General features: G+C 42.0%; 1 protein-coding gene across 13 annotated transcripts in view; it reads left to right on the plus strand.

Moving 5' to 3' along the window:
- Positions 1–15,169, plus strand: part of TANC1 (tetratricopeptide repeat, ankyrin repeat and coiled-coil containing 1) — a 238,009-nt gene that overhangs the window by 44,924 nt on the left and 177,916 nt on the right. For 12 of the 13 annotated variants that reach the window (XM_053215116.1, XM_027055692.2, XM_027055695.2 and 9 more), the window contains one exon: positions 9,745–9,854. The exons of the other annotated variant lie outside the window; for it this stretch is intronic. The gene's annotated coding sequence lies outside the window, so the exon portion shown is untranslated. Of the gene's footprint in view, positions 1–9,744; positions 9,855–15,169 lie in introns of those variants that run through there. 13 annotated transcript variants of the gene reach the window in all.

A 15,169-nucleotide genomic window follows, 5' to 3' on the forward strand; every position in this document is an offset into this window, starting at 1 on the left:
TACAGGTTTTATACTTAAAGGGAGTCATTTCATTATCTAAAAGATGACTTTATTTAGCATACCTAATTTTTCAGAGATGTTGGATAAATGGGGCATTACTCTAATACCATATTTTTATTCCTTTCTTAAGAAATGTTATACACTTTATTTGGTCTTCTGATCATTTTAACTCAGACTGGCCCTGTTGGAGAGCTGTGTCTTATGATTTTTTATATTACGTACTTTTCCAGGATTTGGAAAAACTCAGACTCTGAGAGCTAGATTATAAATGGCTTAGGATACTCTGACCAGTTCCTTTGGTTTTGCTTCAATTTCTAGCTGTCAGTGACTAATTCATGGGCTGGAAGTGTGGAGTTCGTGCTACATAGTATTACCCCCGCAGCCTTTGAAAGCTCTTTCCTAGCATGCCTTCTTGGCTTGGACCAGCTTAGTGTCTGTCCAGATTCACATGCCAGGCTCATTGCAGGCTCCACAGGCTCAGCTTAATCCTCCAGGGGTTGGCCTGAGTTACCCTCCATTTTGATGCTTTCCTCAACTACTTGAGCCTTCTTTGGTTCTCTGTCCCCTCTCCATTCTTCCTGGCCTTTAATTATATGCTAATCTATATCCTATATACTTCATTTGCATGAAGGCAGTATGAAGCAGTAGAAGGGATGGGAACTTTGAAGCCAGCATAATCTGAATTGCTGAGCTTGTTTCTTCTTCTTCTTTTTTCTTTTTGTAAATTGTGGTAAAACACCCACACGTACATAACATGAGATCTACTCTTTTAACAAACAAATTTTTAAGTGTGCTTTATAGTATTCTTAACTATAGGCACAGTGTTGTACAGCAGATCTCTCCAACTTTTTCATTTCATACAAGTGAAACTCTATATCCAGTGAACAACATTTCTCTGTTTCCCCCCTCCCTTCAGCCCCTGGCAACCAGCCATTCTACTTTCTGCCTCTGTGAGTTTGACTACTTCAGATACCTAGTATGGGATCACACAGTATTTGACCTTCTGTGACTGGCTTATTTCACTTAGCATAACCCTCCAGTTTCATCCATGTTTTAGTATGTGACAGGATTTCCTTCTTTTTTTAAAATGTTTATTTTATTTATTTTGAGAGAGAGGGAGAGAGCACGTGTGCAAGTGGGGGGGGGCAGAGAGAGAGGGAGAGAGAGAGAATCCCAAACAAGCTCCACACTGTCAGTGCAGAGCTCAATTCAGGACTTGATCTGACAAACCGTGAGATCATGACCTGAGTGAAGGACATTCCACTGACTGAGCCACCCAGGTGCCCCTCTTTTTTTTTTTTTTTTTTTTTTTAGGGCTGAATAATAGTCTATGTGTGTCTGTACCTCAGTTTCTTTATCCATTCATCTGTCAGGGGACAGTTAGGTTGCTTCTACAGTCTTGGCTAGTATCAATAATGCTGCAATGAACACTGAAGTGTGGGTCTCTCTTTGGGGTCCTGATTTCAGTTCTTATGGATAAATACCTGGAAGTGGGATTGCTGGAATGCTGGAATATATGCCCCCCCCCCCCCCACACACAATTTTGTTCCCTTCCACAGCCCCTCTTGTTCATGTATTTATTTCACTGTGTTTTATCATAGGTAGTTAGTACTTTTTGCTTTACTAATGCCTTACTGTTTTTGATCATGTGTTCAGTAACTTCGAGAATTATTTTGAGGCAAAGTCATCATTTTCCAAAAAGAAAAAAAGAAAAACAAGCTTTTTTTCACTGGTCAGTCACAGCAGCTGTGTCATTGAGGAAGTGTTGACACTGCTTTTGGTTTTTAAATGACTGTGTGTTATTCCTTCCCAGGACTGAAAAAATTGCAAGGTTGGAATTTTCAGGATTGTTAACAAGATCAAAAAGCAAAGATATAAAGCCAAGAGGGAAAAGTCTTTCTATAAAATGGTGGCGGAAAGCAGAAAATGCTAGAATTCTGTAGAAAATGATAGGTATTACAAAAATAAGCTTTGACCAGAAAATGAAGGTTGCTGTTTTTCATGTTATTTTGAATTGGAATACAGTTTAGCCAGCTAGAGTTTTTAATGTCTGATTTTTTTTTAAGATGTTGATAAAAATGTATATATAAATTTAGCCTTGTTAACAGGGTGTTAGAACAGGACTTGATTTCTGTGGAGAGAAGACCTACCTCATTGTTTTTGTATTTGTAATTTTAGTAGCCACCGGTGTTAGCTTTGGAGTGGTTTGTAGAAGCCTTTTCGCTCCCTTCCATCCAGGGAAGATGCAGTTTGCTGCCATTTCTCTGATTTTCCTCAGGTTTCACCTTAGAATTAGTGAATGAAGGTGTTATGGCTTCAGCATACCCGTAGTCAGCATGGGGGCATTTTTATGCATTTATTCTGTATTTTAATAGAAAAAGACATGTTCTGTTTTCTCTTGCTTTGTTGATGTTTTGTTGCTGGGATTTTAATTTCTGATAGGTTAAGATCCAGATCTTGTGACTTATTTGTGTTCTGGCCAGGGGACCCTCAGCTTTGTGTGAGGCCCGAGTAATTTCCTTCTGAGGCCTGGTTTGGGCCTGAAACTCCACGCCTAGTGGTGGGGGACATGTAGTGGGGGCAACAGACCTACTGTGCAGCTGGGAGGAAGTCTAGTATACCAGGAGGAAAGAACAGGGGTCTTTAGTGCTAGTGGTCTGGGAGACAGTGGTCTAGAGTGGCCCAGAACATCAGAGTCTCCTGACATGGGTACTCATGCCCCCGGTGGGTTCAGAGAAGACCTCTGGTTCCCTGGATGATTGCCAAGAGCAAGGAAGCACCTCAGCCCCCAGAGTCTTGCAGTTTATCAGAACTGAGCTAGAGGGTGAGTTAGGCCTGTGGAATGCGGGAGAAAGAAGTCGAGTCACTAGACACAAGGTCAGGGCCTGTTAAGCAGCAAAAGCAACTTGGCCCAAACTGTTTAAATCTCTATTCTAGAAATTCCCGCTGGGTTGAGCCAGCCAGGGAGGGTGGGGCAGGGGTCACGAGGCTTCAGCTGTGGGAAGGAAGGGCTGTAGAAGCTGAAAACAGCAGACTAGGCCTGGATGTCCTGACAACCTTGACCTCCACCCTCCTAAAATAGATCGTCAGTACCCTGGTAGGTCATTGTAGCCTGTTTGTACAATGAATGGGTCTGAGTGTAAGGGACATATTCAACAATGAGCCTGAAACAAAACTGAGAATTGCTTTTGTGAATCTGGAAATAGATTTAGTTTTTAACTCAGTTTAGAGTTAAGTGTAGATAGTTAACTTTATATAAAAAAATTCCTTGAACAAAGTGTAAATCATAACCTTTCATTTATGGAACTACAAAATAAGTTCATTAAAGTACTCTCTTTACTAATCCCAAAACAAATCAGTACTTGTGAGTGCTATTACTTATCAAGACAAAAATGGGAAGTTACCCAATGATCAGTTCTGAATAGATAACTAATTGAAGCCATTTGAGGTTGGGTTGCTTTTAGATGAAGGAAAAACTCACCCTCACCTTTGTGGTTCAGATAGGTACATGCAGTGGTGCAGAATTTATTCCTTGGCTCCATATCCCATATGGATTAGATTCCAAGATAAACCAAAGCTTGTCCCATTGTTGAATCCTAACATTTAAGCTTTTATTTTTTAGCTCCTTAAGAGAGCAGGAAAATCTGTATCTTTAAAGACCGTAGAAATGCTAGGGCTTATGTTACCTATACTGGAATTAAAATTAAAAAAAAAAAAAAGAAGAAGAAGAGATGCTTGGGCTATCTTAAAATACACTTACTTAAATTCCTCTTTCCTTAAGATTATCTGGCCTATAGGGCTTCTAGGTTAAGTGAACCGACACAGGGTCAGGAGGCATCAGCTGTGAGATGCAGAGGTGGGGGCATGGTGTCCATACATGGTGTTCCTGTGCTCGAGGATGTTTATTTTTTTAATTTTTAAGACTTGTTTATTTTTGAGAGAGAGAGAGAGAGAACATGAGTGCACAAGTGGGGAGGGGGAGAGAGAGAGAGAGACACACACACAGAATCCAAAGCAGACTCCAGGCTCTGAGCTGTGAGCACAGAGCCCAATGCGGGGCTTGAACCCATGGACCATGAGATCATAACCTGAGCTGAAGTTGGTCACTCAGCCAACTGAGCTACCCAGACTCCCCTGTTCAAGGATGCTTAAATCTGGTAAGGTGCTTAGCTTACAAATACAAGAAAAGGTAGATGAGAAGTGACTAGTGTGTGGAGAGTATGGGAGTAGCCAGATGGAAGGTTTCTGATGAGAATGGCAATGCTGAGGGTTGTGTTCCTGCCTCTGAAAGTCTGTCCTGGTGTTCAGTGCTGTTGGAGACCGCATAGAGACAGTGCATTGCAGTTGGATACAGTGCCCGTTCTTATTTTTGAGAACACATGGGTCTTAGGGACAGAGGGTGACCATGTGAGCATCTTCTCTCCTCGACAGAGTGTCTTGTAGACCCACTAAAAGTGAAATAACCTTTTCCTAGTGCCCAGCATAATCTTTCAGGGCCACTGATTGTGCTGTTTTGGAATGCCTTGTTTTGGTGTCCTTGGACACTTTTGGGGATTGAAAGGCTATTTAAACTATAACTATATTTAAATTATAATCTACTATTTGGGATTTTATAAATTGTCTCCTGTCAGTCATAATTTCTCAGGGCTGTCATTATGCCTTGATCTAGCAGTCACCAACCACCCTCTTGATTTACAGTGGTCGGGGAAACCAAATATTTTCCTCCTGTTAGAATCCTATCTAAAAGAGGAGTAAAATAGCTCTCAGGAGGGCCTGCGAAAAAGGTGCTGGATCAAGGTGGGGAGAGGCTGGGGAGTTCTCTTTTGAGCTGTGTGTGAATTTATTCACAGATTTTGGCAGCAGCAAAGACTAAATTTTGGTTTGTAGCTGTTTGCTGGATAGTTGAGGTTGTTAGCTTATGACTTCTGTCCCTTTCCTACTACCCCCAATAGTGTGTAAAATTTTCCCCCCACCTGTGCCTGAAGCAATTTTATTATGGAGAGGAGAGAATGAATTTTTCTCAGGGAAAATGAGAAGGTGAATGAAGGAAAAACCCAGGGCTGAGGCAAGGGTTTGGTCTGTCAACCATTGGTCTGTCTGTCAACCATTATTCTTGAAACCTAAGATGGACTGATCTCTGTGGAAGATACTGAGGGATTATGTGGAGCTTGCCTTCAAGAAGCTGAATGTGTAGTTGGGAGAGAGAACTAACAGACCCGAAATCCTAAAGTGAAAGTACTAGAGAAGTTTTGCGTCGGGTGTGACTTGAGTCAGGAACTTTGAGCTGGCTGTGCTGGGGTCCAAGCGGTATCTGAGAAAGTGGCCATGCAGTGACATTGGAGAAAACAGCTACACTGGGAGAATGTAACCCCAGTGAGGAAGTGGCAGAGGTTATGGAGAGGTTTAGCAGCACATCTGGTAAACCCATTTCAAAGGAGAAATGGAGGAGAGTTTTTGGTTCACTGTTGTGTCTGCGTGGTTGATTAAAATGTAGACTTTTGGGCACTACTCCAGATAGTATGATCCCCTTCTTATGTGGTCTGGGGTGGTCTCCAGGGATGGCCCAGATCATTCGGGTACACTGGCCTGCAGGACATATTTTAGGAAATATTGGTCAAGGATGAATTAGGCAAAGCTGATTAATTCCTCCATGAGACACAGGAACTGGGAAGGAGGCATCCAAGCTGGGCTGCCTGATTTTTGTCACTATTTCAGAAGGATGAATGGAGAGCAGGTTGTCCTAAGAATTAAAGAACATGGACGTGAGAATAAGCTCCTCAACTGGAGACAGTGTTCCTGCCGTCCTCACCCTTCACCCTGATACCCACGTTCTCCTCCCTAGCCAGTCACTGTCACGTCATAGAACATAATGATGCTAATTGAAATCACATCTGGGTTCAGCCCCTTTGAGCCAGCTGGTTTTCTGTCTAGGGAAGTTCTGTTTTTTGGGTGCTATAACTCCAGGCGTTATCTCTTAATGAGTATGTGCTTTGTTAGATTTGGTGAGCAAGGAAATAAGCATCATCAGTTAAAGAAAAACAACAAACCTGTTAATACTGTTAGCAAAAGGACCAGGAGAAATCATAGCGGTAAATACAGTTTAGTTGATTCTTCACATATGAAAACCATCATGTTATATAATCACTTCTTACATAGCAGACACTTAACCTAGGGATGTTCTTTACAGATGAGCTTTGAATTGTTACCTCTTGTCATCCCCATGGCAGGGCCATCCAGAGCGTACTTGGGGAATGACCCAGGCTTTCCCCCACCCCCCCAATGTCTTCTCCCTGAGGGAGTGTTCCCTGCAGGCACACCTTGCACTCACTTTAGTGATCACCAGCTGCAAGTTGTTACTCATTTCAGCTTCCTCCAGCCCTCTCCCCGGTCCATTTGTTTGTCCTGCTACCCCTTATTTTAGGCATAAATATTTACTGCTGCCCCCATACCTTCAAGAAAAAAGAAAACACTCTGGGGATAGGGCAGGGGCGGTGGTTCACAGTCCTGGCTATACATTAAGGTCAGCTTTATGAAGTATCAACAGTTGAGCCTCATCCCCGGAGATTCCGTTTCCATTCTTCCGGGTGTCAGAACTTTTAAAGCTTGCCAGGAGATTCTGATCTGGTGGCCACCTCACTGTAAGTTAGATGTAATGATATTAGCTGTACATGAGTCTTAAGGAAAATGGAAGCTGCAGGATTTAGAATGAACATAGGTAGTATTTTAAAATAATGCTTTTTGCTGCTCGTGTTTCAAATTCATGTCGAGTCCCCAGGTTGTCCTTCCCCCGTCTTCCTCCTTTATATAAGCCTGCTTTCTACTAAGCACCAGCATTCAAAATGAAACAAAACAAAAAAACCCGAGAACATTCTTTTCCTTGCTTTAGCATTTCTGTGGTATTGTTTTCCATTCTGTCCATGCAGCTAGCTGATTGTGACTTGCACCTCTGTGAACTCTCAGACCCAGCAGGCTGTGACCTTCATCACCTCTCTGGGCCTCATGTTCTAATGGAGCAGCATTCGGTGCTGCAGAACCCCGTACAACCAGGGCTGGTGGACTGTCACATGAACGAGTGGCCACACACTTTAGTCCATGAACACATACAGTAGTCCTTGTTTTGTCGGCTCAAGAGGCCCACTGCTAGCATTGGGGGAGAAACTTGAGAGGTAAAAAAAAATTTTTGATGAATACTTAACTTCTATTGGATGAACAACTTGGGAGTCTCTTTGTTCATCCTTGAAAGTGAGTAAGAAAGTTTGGCAGGAAGTAAACCCTAAAAATTCTTAAAAGCATTTTAAGTTTTATTTGTTTTATTTTTGTTTCATTTTTTTTAGGAGCCAATTGGAGATTAGATCTGCAAAGTAAAAACTAGTGATTGGCAGTTGAGGGTTATCATTCACCTGGGCTCTAAACTCCCATGTTTTATGTTCCATAAAAATTTTCCCAATAAGTGTACTTTGTGGTCTTTTGGATTTTACGTGAGAATATCTTATCACATAATGCTTGGTTTTCAAAACTTTCTTGGGCCCAAATTTCAGATTATGCATTGAAAATGAATGGATCCCTTTGAATGGAGGAATAATGAAACAAAAACAAGTAAAAAGTAGACAGTTCCACTTTAATCTAATACAGATTCTGAAGGACTGAAAAGATGAAAAGTCCAGGCATAGGGTCTGTTCTGAGTTTGGGTTAGGTGAGTGATGTAACTGCAGTTATAAGTAACTTCTCAAACACCACTCAGAGTTCCTCTGGTCTCATTGACCTCCCTTTTTCCTTTCTGTAATTACTGAACATGGTCCTGAAAACCCATGTAGGGCCAAATACAGAATCTAAACTCTGTGATCTCATCACCACAAAAACAGACTATAGGGACAGTCCTCCTTCTCGCCGGAAGCCGCCTCCCTTTGGGACCGCTGTAACTCCATAATTTATAGTGGTGCCTTTGTGGTCTTGAACTTAGAAAGGGCATTTCCCCCTGTCCTTACAGAAGTTGTGTAACAGATGGGTTGTTCTAGGTGGAGAAGGGGCCAGAGGGAAAGTGTGTGCATAACCTGTTACAGATGTAATTTTAAGGGTGCCCACACATCTGTGGGTCCTCTGGGCAGGTCTGCCTGACAGCCGGCATGTCTGGGCTGTGATGGATATTCTTTTATACTTGTGTGTCGATATGGTTGGGACAGATGAGAAGCCTGACTTTTCTGCTGAGGTGTGTTTTAAGAAAGGAGGTTGGCTGAAGTACTCACACCAGCTGTGAGATGGATTCCCTCCCTAGCTGCCAGAACCCTCCATAAAGAGGCAGGTGATCCCTATTATGGGCAAATAATAGGAAGACGCCCTGAGATATTTGAGCTGCTGTTCACCAGGTGGTGCTGTCCTGCAGTGAATGCTTAAATACTACAAGTGAGGTCAGCAACCTGGTGGAAGAAAGGTCTGGGGTGCCTGGAAGACTTGGTAGCATTTGTTGGCTGTCACTGGACGTGAGATGAGACTCTTTTGGAGGAAACATCTGACCCAAGCGCGATCACCTGGTTCGTGTAGGTTTCTCCTCCACATTCTGCTTCAGTGAGATCTCTGTTGTCTCTGAAGCAGAGGAAGACATGAACCTGTGCCCTGCCTCTGTCTCTGGTTTCCTCCTAGAGAAAGGCTCCTGTGCTCCGTTCTCATCTTTGAAGTCCTGGTGGGCAAGGGGGGCATGTCTTTTAGAGCTCCTCATTAAACAGACTTAAAGGGGAGAAAAGGCCTCCACCCAGCCTTTGCATGCACAAACCTATTATATTCTGCTGCCCTGCCAAGGTGCTTTTGTTGGCCTAAACGTGACTACACATGATTCTGTCCTATTAGGCAGTGAAGCCTGGAAGGCATTGACTTGGACTGAGCCTGATGGCTGGTGTGGTTGATCATGGATAGCACCCTTGTAGAAGAGCATTTCCCAGGGAAAGAGACTGAGTCAGTCATGGGGAACCTCTTATTGGAGTTCTTCTTGCAACAAGCCTGTGGTCAGCATCTTCTTGTGACAAGAACAGGAGGTTGGGATAGGGGGTGACAGGTAACACCAGCTCTGGGGAGACTGGTAGGAGGGGAGGTCAAGGCAGAAGGAAACAGATGCTAGAACTCAGATCCCTGAGAGGCTTTTTGAGCTCAGAGGAGGGGCTAGTGGGATGCTGTAGGGGTTGGGCAGGGCATGCAGTGGGGGCGTTTGAGCTGTGTGTGGAGGATGACTAATTTCCAAAGTGCAAGAGAGGTGCTTCAGGATGAGGGACCCGGGAGAGCAGAGGTGTGAAATTGAGCAGTGTGTTCAGAGTGAGCTGTGTCCAGAGCTGGGACCTGTGAGGAGTGAGGCAGGAAGTGTGGGAACTTCAGCAGCCTGAGTGTTTTAGAGAGGTTCTGGGCTCCTTATCTCAAACCTTTGAAACATGTCTTTGTGTACTGGGTTGCAAACCGATTAGCCTCACTTAAAACCTGAGCTAGGAGAGGTAAACAGATACTTCAGTACCTTGCTCAAGACAAGGAACTTTCAGTAAATGTCCCCGGTCAGCTTGGATAGAGGGCATCAGAAGAAAGAACAAATTTTCTCAGTTTTGCCATCCCCTCAACCTGCTTTCCCCTCTGTTAAGAGTATGTATATGGGTTGACGTCTCTTTTCATGGCTTGGTCGGGAGTTTCAGGGAAGTTGTGGCTGGTTTTATAAACTCTTTGCTTCTCATCTCCTAGGGTGAATGTGCTCACATGTTGTCTTTTTTCCAGTTCTCTTTCTAGCTTTCTGTGGTTGACTTGTCCCGAGGAACTTTCTGGGTGCACCCCGAGTGAGCCAGCTTCTTTCTGTTGCAAACAAGTGGAGTCTAGGGTGAGGCAAGGTGAGTGAGATCCATGGAAAACCCATCCTCTGACAGACCACCTTTTCCAAGATTGGTTATTCTCTGAAAGTTTTGAGGACTTTGGAAGTAAATTGGGTTTTTAGTCAAATTTAAGAAGAAATTTTTAAAATTGGTGTCTTAATTATTAGGTGAAAACACTCTTGTTAATAGGGATGCTTCAATACATTTTTTCCAGAACTTTTCTGAGTTTTGGGGTCTCTCTTTATGGTTCCTAGCATGGTACTTTTCCAGTGAAAACATTTAGTACGTGTTGTGTGAATAGCTTAATACCTTAGGGCTGACAGTTTGCAAATACAGAAGTCCTGTTAAGTTATTCTGAGTTGTGTCTCTTCTCTTTTCTGGGTTTTAAGGAGGATTGTTTAGTTGTGTTCCTTTAGAAACTTCTGTGCTATGGTTTTCCTGTACTGCAGTTCTATTATGTAAATTTTGAAACAAAAATACCTACCTCAAGGGTTTTGGTGAGGCTGGAGGCTCCCGATGGCTAAAACTTTTGTTCTTTTCAGGGGCACCTGGGTGGCTCAGTCAGATAAGCGTCTGACGTTGGCTCAGGGCATGATCTTGCATGAAATCTTTGTGATTTCAAGCCCCGTGTTAGGCTCTCTGCTGTCAGCACAGAGCCTGCTTTGGATCCTCTGTCTCCTTCTCTCTCTGCTCCTCTCTTACTCTCTTTCAATCTCTCTCTCAAAAATAAACAAATGATTAAAAAAAAAAAAATATATATATATATATATAAAACTTCTGTTCACATTGTTATATTCCCTATCTCTAATGTGTAGCAGTTAGTAGGGCTCAAATATTTGCTCTTTCCTTTAAGAAGAGAGTTGGCTGAGAACAGAATCTTCAATCCCATCTTAAGTGAGCCCAGCTTGGAGGGCTGTTATTTATCCTCCACTGCTCACAGTTGAGACCGTGGAGCAGGAATCCCTAGGAGGTCCAGGACAGAGTGGTTGACTGAGGGTTCTGAAGAGCACTCCATATTCCTTCTCTTCTCTGAGTGGTGGAAGGGGCCCTCATAGGAGATGAGGGTCAAGGTTAAAGCTGCCTCCAAACTTCCGTGAATTCTCAAAACGTGCATGCAACGTGCAGGTGCACTATGCCATCTGTCTTGTGTGGCTTGCTGGCAGGATTTCATATCCTGTACTCACCCCTCCTGCCATGCCTCACTCTTCCATGAAGAACACAGTGGTCACATTGCCCCTAAAACTTTGGGGGATCCTGACAAAAAGTAAAGCTTGTCAGAAGGAGCATGGCTGGGGAATACACATCAGAATCTAACATGAAGCTTTAGAAATTAGAATACCGGGACTACCCCCCCCCCCCACCAGGTGTGCTAAGCTAGAATTTTGGGGATGGGTAGGGAGTCCTTACTATTTACGTTTGTTTTTTTTAAAAGCTTCTCAAGAAGTGATAGTGTATAACTTCTTGAAAAATATTTGTATGTGGAGTAGACTTAAAAACAAAGAAGTTCTTTCTTAGGCTGAGCAGATGTTTGGGGGAATTATTTTTGAACTCTACTAACTAGTTTAACCAGTTTATACAGCCAAGCCAAACATTCCCTTGTTGTGCCATAATTTGTATTGTAGAACCATTTTATAACTTTAAGTTAAAATTGCCTGGGAGACAACACTTTCTATGGTTGTAAGTGTACAAAGAACGAGAAAAAATGACATTGAAGAACAATTTTCTAAATTTAATAAGAGTTAGGGCTTATTTAGAAATCCAGGTGGGAATCTGCTTAAATGGAATTTCACCCAAAGTATGCAGAGATTTGCATATTGAAACCAAAGCTTTTTGACCTGTGGTGACACCTTTTTCAAAGTAATATTGAAATAGCAATTTAAATATATTGCCCTTAGAGATTTATTTGACAGGAAATGTATTTAGTAAGGTATACATTTTTTTCCCCTTCCGGGACGTTTCTTGGTGGTAGAGAATTAGCTAATTTTTCTTTATTCCTTCCCTGGGACCATCTTCAGGAAGTAGATAGGAGCTTAATAGCAAAGATCAAGTTAAATGTTTTTTAACTATGTCTTTTTTGCAAATTCCCTTTCTCTGGAAGAAAACCTTGCAACTTATTACTTGAGGTTTTAATAGTTTAATTGATTTGACAGAATAGGTTTCTTTTCAAGATCAAAGAATCTTACTGTTTAGTAGGACTTCACAGATGGCCTATTATCTGTTTTTTATTGCCTCAACTTCATGGAAACTGCTCTTGTTAAGGTTACAAATGACCTCTGCTAGGACTCTTGGCGTGACTTTTCTGTAGCACTTGAAACTACTGACTTCTTTAGTTTTGAGAGAGCACGAGTAGAGGAGGGGCAGGAGTGGGGGCAGAGGATCCGAAGGTGGCTCTGCACTGACAGCAGCGAGCCCAATGAAGGGCTCGAACTCATGAACCGAAAGATCATGCCCTGAGCTGAAGTTGGATGATCAACTGACTGAGCCACCTAGGTGCCCCTTTTGCACCATTTCTGACATTTGCATCCCTGCCCCCTCCCCTGCCTCTACAAGGCACCTCATCTCTAGGCTTCTGTCTGCTTTTCCCACATTGGTCATTGGCACTATTCAAGCCAGAAATGTGACTCATCCTTCATCCTCCCTCAGTCAGCCCATATCTTAATTTGCAATTAAATTCTATCACTTTTATAACCTAAATAATAAAGGAAAAGGCCAGTCCACTGACATTTAAATATTATAGGTATTAAAAGTTGCAGTTTGGTTTATATAAGCAGACAGAATAACATGAGACAATTGTGACCATTTATATAATACACATTTTATGCTCAGCGTAGGCCTACATATGTTGTCATGTTATTTCTAATTTTCACAACTATTCCATGGCATATTATCTCTGTTATAAATGAGGACTCTAAGGTTCAGAGAGATTAAATTACTGGCCTAGGATCACAGGGCAAGTAAAGCATGGTGGGGTTGGGATGCGGGGATTTTAAACCTGTGGGTTGGTCTGCCTGACTCCAAAGCCTTTAACACCATGTCACTCTGTCTTGCTGTGTTCCCATAATGCCACAGTGCTATTGTAGACCTCTGGTTGGTAGGTTGACTTTGTTGAGGAACTGGGTGTTATTCAAATTTGTGTGTCCTATATTTTTTTCATAATAGTAGGTGCTAAAGGCAAGATTTTTTTTTAAATGGGGACTTTCTAAAACAGTGTTTATTCATTTATCCTGAGAGAGAGAGTGCACACACAAATGAAGAAGGGGCAGAGAGAGTAGGAGAGAGAGAATCCCAAGAAGGATCTGTGCTGTGAGTGCAGAGCCCGACACAGGGCTTGATCCCAAGAACGGTGAGATCATTACCTGAGCCGAAATCAAGAGTTAGACACTTAACCAACTGAGCCACCCAGGCACTGCTAAAGACAAGATTCTTAATGGCAAAGCCATGGACCATGTCTTCTGTGGCTTTATCTGGGTTCAGTTCCTGGTTCTTAGATGTGCATTAGCTAGGTAGCCGAGGTTAGGATGGTGGGATCATGCTGCTTATCCTCCCACAGTTCTTATGAGAAACAGGTGGGAGAGCAGAAGAAAAAGTGCTCTAAAATTTGGGTGCGTTTTGGGGGAAATGATTAGTTGTGGATGTCAATAATTGACTGCTCAGATGAGCCTCTCTTTAAGTTTTTACTTTATAATTACATTTAGTTAGCATACAGTATTTATATTAGTTTCAAGTGTACAATATAGTGATTCAACACTTCCATACACTGGTTGGTGCTCATCATTACCAGTGCACTCCTTAATCCTCATCATGTCTTTCACCCCTCCCTGCCCACTTCCCCTCTGGTAACCATCAGTTATCTATAATTAAGAGTCTGTTTCTTGGTTTGTCTCTCTCATTTTTTTCCTTTGCTCATTTTTGTTTCTTAAATTCCACATGAGTGAAATCATAGATATTTGCCTTTTCTCTGACTTACTTCGCTTAGCATTTTAATATCTAGCTCCATGTTGTTGCAGATGGCAAGATTTCATTCTTTTTTATGGTTGAGTAATATTCTGTTGTATGTATATACATATACGTATGTAGGTGTATGTATATATACATATACATATATATATGTATACATAACCTCATCTTTATCCACTCATCAGTTATAATTTGGCTATTGTTGATAATGTTGATATAAACATAGGTGTGCGTGTATCCCTTTGAATTAGTGTTTTTGTACTCTTTGAGTAAATAGCCAGTAGTGCAATTGCTGGATCATAAGGTAGTTACATTTTAAAAGTTTTGAGGAACCTCCATATTGTTTTCCACAGTATCAACACCAGTTTGCATTCCTACCAATAGTGCACTAGGGTTCCTTTATCTCCACATCCTTGCCAACACCTGTTGTTTCTTGTGTTGTTGATTTTAGCCATTCTGATGGGTGTGAGGTGATAGCTTATTGGTTTGCATTTCCCTGATAAGTGATGATGAGCATTCTTTCATGGGTTGGCCATCTGTATGTCTTCTTTGGAGAAATGTCTATTTATGTCTTCTGCCCATTCCTTTTTTTGTTTTTGTTTGTTTGTTCTTTATTTATTTGATAGAGACTGAGACAGCACAAGTTGGGGAGGGGTAGAAAGAGAAGGGGAGAGAGAGAGAATCCTAAGCAAGCTCTGTGCCGCCAGCACAGAACCTGATGATGCAGGGCTCAGATTCATGAAACTGCGAAATGTGACCTGAGCCAAAACCAAGAGTCGGATGTTTAACTGACTGAGCCACCCAGGCACCCTGTCTTCTGCCCATTTCTTAACTGGATTATTTGTTTTTTGTGTGTTGAGTTGTAGAAGTTCTTTATATATTTTGGATACTAACCCTGTATTGCGTTAAGTCATTTGCAAATATCTTCTCTCATTCTGTAGTTGCCTTTTATTTTTGTTGTTTCCTTCGCTGTGCAGAAGGTTTTCGTTTTGATGTAAACCCATTAGTTTATTTTTGCTTTTGTTTTTCTTGCCTCATGAGACCTATCGAAAAAGAAGTTGCTAGGGCTGATGTCAAGGAGGTTACTTAAGTCTGTGTTCTTTGAAGATTTTTATGGTTTCAGGTCTCGCATTTAGATCTTTAATCCATTTTGAATTTATTTTTGTGTATGGGGTAAGAAACTGGTCCAATTTCATTGTCTACCATGTTGGTATCCAGTTTTCCCAGCACCTTTTGATGAAGAGACTTTCTTTATCCCATTGGGTATTCTTTCCTGCTTTGTTGAAGATTGACCATATAATTTTGGGTTTATTTCTGGATTTTCTACTCTGTTCTATTTATCTGTGTGTCTGTTTTTGTGCCAGTACCATACTGTT

The sequence above is a fragment of the Acinonyx jubatus genome, chromosome C1, assembly GCF_027475565.1.
Source record: "Acinonyx jubatus isolate Ajub_Pintada_27869175 chromosome C1, VMU_Ajub_asm_v1.0, whole genome shotgun sequence".
In the NCBI taxonomy this organism is placed as follows: domain Eukaryota; kingdom Metazoa; phylum Chordata; class Mammalia; order Carnivora; family Felidae; genus Acinonyx; species Acinonyx jubatus.